Genomic DNA, 6,582 nt, shown 5'->3' with positions numbered 1-6,582 from the left:
TTGAACAATTAAATGAACTTTATGAGCATAATAATGGCTTTGGTGAAATATGTAAAAATTGTATTAAAAATGGGTTATTTTGGAGTTGTAAGACTTTGTCTATTCTATAAGAACAATTTTATTGGCCTAACATGAGGAGAGATATGGAGAGGATGTGTGAGAAGTGTCTAAATTGCCAAAAATCCAAATCTAGGCTGAAGCCACATGGATTCTACCTACCTTTGCCGATCCCATCACATCCTTGGGTTGATTTATCTATGGATTTTGTTCTTGGTTTACCTAGGTATAGGAATGGAAAATATTCAATTTTTGTCATTATTGATAGATTTTTTAAGATGGCACTTTTTTTGCCTGTAATAAAACTGACGATGCATCCAATGTAGCTCATTTATTCTTTAGGCAAATAGCAAGATTACATGAAATGCCTAGCACAATTGTTTTGGATATGGATGTTAAATTCTTAAATTATTTTTGGAAAGCTTTAAGCAATAAGTTAGGAACTAAACTTTTATTTTCAACTACTTGTCATCCACAAACTGATGGAGAAACTAAAGTAGTAAATAGAACTTTGTTTGCATTATCGGGAGCATTAATTAGCAAGAATTTAAGAACATAAAAGGAATGTTTGCCGCATGTGGAATTTGCTTATAATAGAACTATGCATTCAGCTACTAAATACACTCCATTTGAAATTGTTTATGGTTTTAATCCTTTAACTCCATTAGATTTAACACCTTTGCCTTTAAATGAACGTGCTAATCTAGTGGGAAAACAAAAAGTTGATTTTGTTAAACAGATTCATGAGAACACAAAAGCAAATAATTAGAGGAGGATGGAAGAATATGCTAAGAATTCTAACCACAGCCAAATAAAGCTTGTATTTGAACCTGGAGATTGGGTTTAATTGCACCTAAGAAAGGAGAGGTTTCCGGAGCAATGAAAGTCAAAGTTTATGCCTCCAAGGGATGACCTTATCAAGTTTTGGAGCGGATCTATGAAAATGCTTACTAACTTGACTTATTAGGTGAGTATGATGTGAGTGCTACATTTAATGTTGTTGATTTATTTCCATTTGCTATAGGTGATGATTTTGATTTGAGGACAAATCATTTTTAAGAGGAGGGAGATTTAACTACCCGCTAGGGTGCTGATCTTATACATTGAAGACGAGGCCAATCACATGGGTATAAGCTAAGAGATTTATGGATAACCTATTTAGCTTCATACAAAGTGTTATTAATTCTCAAGAGATCTTGACAATGCTCGAAGATCCAAAGTCCGTTTTATGCATCCAAGCTATGAAGGCGGAAATGGACCCACCAAGCTGTTTTGGTGCTTCTACGGACTCCAGGCAATAAGGAATGAATTTGTTGTCTTATGAATGAGATTGAGCAAAGGGACCATAAAATCATGCCAAGACAGAAGTAAAAGCATTCAAACACATCATTTGTGCATGGAGATCAATTTGGCCGAAAATGCATGGTTTTACCGCTAGCTTAGACCTTTTAATCCTATTAGGCATCCTAAATGGTATATCAGAGCTGAGTTGGAGCCTAAACTAGTTGATGATTGGACAAAGGCAGCTTGTTTGACAAACTAGCCAACTAGATTCCAAATTCGAAACTTAGACTTTTGTTTTAGGAAGTCTTTCATTTTGATTTTTATTTATTTATTTGCTGGACAAATTAATTTATGAAGGTTGATATTCATTGTTTTGATTGTAAATTAATTGATTCCTATTTTAAAATTAAGTAATTAATTAATCCAAAGTAGTTTAGGAAAGGCTAGGAAATTCGGCCACACTTTGTTTCCAAATCCATGTTGGCTGAAATTACCATAGTTGATTTAGGATTTTTTGTTTTGTAACTTTTGTCTATTTGAAGGCTTATTTTTCAACGGAACAGCAGCTTAGATTATTATTCAAAAGTTATTGCTACAAAGAATTCTCTTTGTTCTCTTTGAAAACCTAAAACGTCAAACAGAAATCGAGTGTTTTAGTTCAACTTATCAATAGGACATTCATCACCTATTGTGGCATCTTCATCATATACCAAAGTTTATAATCACAAGTTGATTAGGGGTTAAGGTGACCACTAGAGTCTAAAATTAATTTTTGATCCGGGCTAATTTAATATGGGTTGAGGAGCAAGTCAACCTAGGTTCGTATTACGCTTTATATAATAAAAAAAGTTTAAGCTCTTGCATCATAGGGCTCTATCTTAAAATCAACGCCCCCATTTCTTTTGATATCAAGTCCTTAAACATCCCATTTGGTAAGCGGTTTCTTTTCTGATACGAATCTAGAGCGACCTGCCTCTAAACCCGTAACAAAGATTGAATTAGGACCATCTAATTACAAGTTATCAATGGAAGACCTCGACCTGTTACCTATATTTGAGGTAAGAACCTTGGTAGAGTGAAGACGCCACAATAGGGTACGGAATAACCTATTGATAAGTCGAATTTGAACTCCACAAACAAAGCTTGAAAAAGTTAGATATAGTTCTTAGAGAACCAAGAGAATCACTCTCACTTTGAATCAAAATTGTAATCTCCTCTTTATTCATGACTTATGTGCCTTTAAATAGGCAAAATAAATTACAAAGTTTTTCTAAATTTGCTAAAAGTCAAGGTGGAATAATAATGGATGAAAATTAGGTTTAGGAAACCTAATTTTGATAGGTTTAGGAAACCTAATGTGATTAGCTTTAGGAAACCTAATTTGGTTAGGTTTAGGAAACCTAATTTGGTTAGGTTTAGGAAACCTAATTTGGTTAGGTTTAGGAAACCTAATGTGGTTAGGTTTAGGAAACCTAATTTAGCTCCTAGTTTCCTAATTTGAATGGCCTTTAATTCTTTGACCAATTCAACTCTAATAAAATTAGGAAAGTAATTTAAAAACCTAATAAAAACTAAATTAGGAAAATAAATAGGCAACATGCCAAAATCCAATCAAAACATAAATAAAAATTAATATTTTCCTAATTATAAAATTTAGCCAATGCCATGTAGGCACATATCATCCTCCACGTGGCAAAAGTGCCATGTCACCATATGATGCCACATTACCATGCATGTCATCAAATCGTGCCACATCACCATACTGTTGGATTCCATGGGTTAAGCTTTCTTTCATGTTGGCATCCTCTGTTCCAATCATATGGACCAATTTTGGTTCATCTTCAGTAATGAACTTACTTCCTTGGGATGTGAACACCTCTTGGATTAAACCATTTAGTGCTTCTTTAAAACTCTTTGTTCTTGCTCTGGTTATTGGTCCCGTAGAGATTTGAACTGGCTCTAGACTCCATCTTGTGGTGCTCCTGGTCATGTCCTCATCATTTTCATTCATTCATTCATTGATTCAAGGTATCTCAAACTTTTGGGTCGAGAAGGAGCCAAAAAAACATGCGCGCTGCTACTAAAGCAACAAGCGAGAAACTTTAAGAAAGAACCATCTTTGATAATATTATATTATAATTTAAGGCAAGGTTCCGTAGCCTATCTACAATAAGGGGCCTTTCTAACTAGTTAGTGCTTTAGTTTCAATAAGGACATTTAAGATTTATTAATAGAATATATTTGTTGGGTTATATTAGCCTGGATTGACAATTAAGTTCAGATTCTAATGGTCACCCTAAGCTCTAATCAACTTGCGATTAGAAACCTTTGTATATGATGAAGACAACATAAGAGATGATGGATATCCTATTAATAAGTCAAACTAAAACACTTGATCTCTATTCGATGTTTTAGGTGTTCAAAGAGAACAAAGAGAATTCTTTCCCATAAATAATTTTCTGTATGAATGATGTACTATTTATATTGAGAAAATAAGCCTTTAAATAGGTTTGAAGTCACAAAATAAAAACCCTAGAAACAATAAGAAAATTCGACCAACATAGATTAGGAATTGGTAAATGCCGAATTTTCTATGTTTCCTAAACTAATTTGGATTGATTAATTCCTTAATTTTGAAATAAGAATTAATTAATTTACAACCAAAATAATAAAATATGGATCTTCCTAAAATAGTGCTACATTTAGTGTTGCTGATTTATCTCCATTTGCTGCAGGTGATGACTTTAATTTAGGGGAAAATCCTTTTCAAGAGGAGGGGAATGATGAGAATCCGTTCATATCTGTACAATCGACTACTCGTTGGGGTGCTGATCATATGAAGTTGAAGACCAACCCAATCACTAGGACACAAGCCAAGAGATTTAAGGACAACCTGGCTGGTTTCCTATAAGGAGTCATCAATTCTCGAAAGGGTTTGTCAATATTCAAAGATTCAAAGCTTGTTCTAAGCATCCAAGTGATGAAGGCCGATATGGACCTGGGTAGCTGTTTTAGTGCATTTATGGACTCCGAGTAGCAAGGAATGGGTTTAACACTTCTTGAACTAAATTGATATCATTAAGAGGTCATGGACTCAAGTCAAGGTAGAAGCAAAAGTAACCAAAGGGGCCATTTGCGCATGGAGGACATTTTTGGCTGTAAATGCACCTTTTATTGCTAGATTGACATATCTTGATGATTATGCTCTTTCTCTTTATTCCAATCAAGGACAGCATATGGGAATCATAAATAATCCTATTTGGCATCCTACATGGCATATTAGAGCTGATTTAGAGCCTTTAGAAGCTAGAAATTGGTCAAAGTTAGCTTAGTTGTCAAACTAGTCAACTAGTTTCCTAATTTGAGTTTGACTTTTTGTTGTAGGAAATTATCTTTTATTTTGGTTTTTATTTGTTTATTTGCTGGACAAATCAACTTAGGAAAGTTAGAATTTTATTATTTTGATTGTAAATTAATTAATTCCTTGTCCAAAATAAATGAGTTAATTAATACAAATTAGTTTAGGAAAGGAAGGTGAAATTTGGCAAAGCATAATTTTATATTCTCTATGGCCGGTTTTGACCTAATTGTTTAGGGTTTTATTTTGTGTTTTCAAACCTATTTAAAAGCTTATTTTCTCAATAAAATTTAGTACATTATTCATACATATAAATACTGGTGAAAAAGAATTCTCTTTGTTCTCTTTAAACACCTAAAACACCATTAGAGAGTGAGTGATTTAGATTGACCTAGGTTCGTATCATTTGATATCAGAGCCAAATTTTGTTCAGGTTTGATCTATCTTAATTGTTTTATTTATTTTTGTGTTATTGTGTAATTTTAACATTAGGTTAAAATTATTCTTAGTTCATACACGTTCCGCATAAAAAAAAAATTCAAAATCATTTTTTTTTCCTAGTCACATTAGATTTCCTTGTTTTACCATCTTTTGCTTCCTAGCTTGTTGGTTTTTTTTTTTTTTCATCATTGTTCTTGTTAATTTGGTTTATTGTTGATTTTTATTCGATGTTTTAATCTTAAATTAGTTGCATTCATATATTGAAAAAAAAAAAAAAAAAAAAAAAAGAGAAGGGGATTTGAAGCAACATACAACAAATTTACAGATTTGTAATTTGTAGTCACAGGTTTGATCTTTGTTGAATTTTAAATTGTCGTTTGTGTTGTTTATGGTACTGCTAGAAGTTGTCCTTGCATTATTCTATTTATGATAAAAAAAAAAGAACAAAAAAAAAAACCTAGAATTAAAAAAAAAAAACTGTACAAAAGGTCGGTTTGTTGAAAACAAAATGGGGTTTGAATTTGTTTAAGTTGGATGGATTGAAATTGAGATATTTGGAGCTGCGGCTTATTAGTTCTATATTGTTCCTGGAAAATTGAATTTTGGGAGCTAAAATTACGTGGATTAAATATAGTTTAAGGATTTGATACAAAGACATAAATTGCAAGAACAACAACCAACGACTATTCCAAGTTTTGTTCGTATTGCTTCTTGTTCATTGCTTGAATCTCTTTTCTAAATTTTATCCTTGAAAATTTGGGTTCTTATTATCTTGGTTTGTTTCTTGATAAATCCAAAATCACCTTGTTAAATTTTTCCTTATTTTTGGTTAGCTAGGTCCAGACTAGGTTTTGTTAATTCACTCAATATTTGCTTGTTTTAGTTGTTGTTTTGTTGATAAGTTTAATTAAGCCATGCTTGTGATCAAGTTGCTATTTTGTGTGTGTTTTAATTAGAAATTTGAGATATTCTTGTGAGTGGAAAAAGGCAAGAGAGTGTGAGCTTAAAAGAGGGTAAAAACCAGAACTAGTGTGCAAATATGAATGTCGAGACTTTATTTGAGTGAAACACATGAGCGAGTGATTTTGGTGAGAATTTTTGTGTTATTTATATTAACATGGTAGATTCAAGGATGACAATCGGAATCCTTTGGGTACAAGGGTGATACTCCAGCAATGGTAAGTGGAGGTGAACCTACCCACATGATGGCGATCTTAGAACAACTCCAAAGAATGAATGCTCGTTTTGATCACCTATATCCAAGATTAGACAAAGTGGAAAATTCTCAAGCTGGGCCGAATATAAGGTTTGATGCACATAGAGGTCGAGGTCGAGGTCAAAGAAGTCGTGGATGACCTAGAGAATAATTTGAAGTAGGTAATTTTGGAGATGATTTTGAAGAGGGGATTGATGATATTTTTGCACACCAAGGAAGGCCAAGC

The sequence above is a fragment of the Ziziphus jujuba genome, chromosome 11 (genome assembly GCF_031755915.1).
Source record: "Ziziphus jujuba cultivar Dongzao chromosome 11, ASM3175591v1".
NCBI classification, from domain to species: domain Eukaryota; kingdom Viridiplantae; phylum Streptophyta; class Magnoliopsida; order Rosales; family Rhamnaceae; genus Ziziphus; species Ziziphus jujuba.
The sequence above is the reverse complement of the archived record's forward strand: the minus strand, read 5'-3'. Positions refer to the sequence as shown.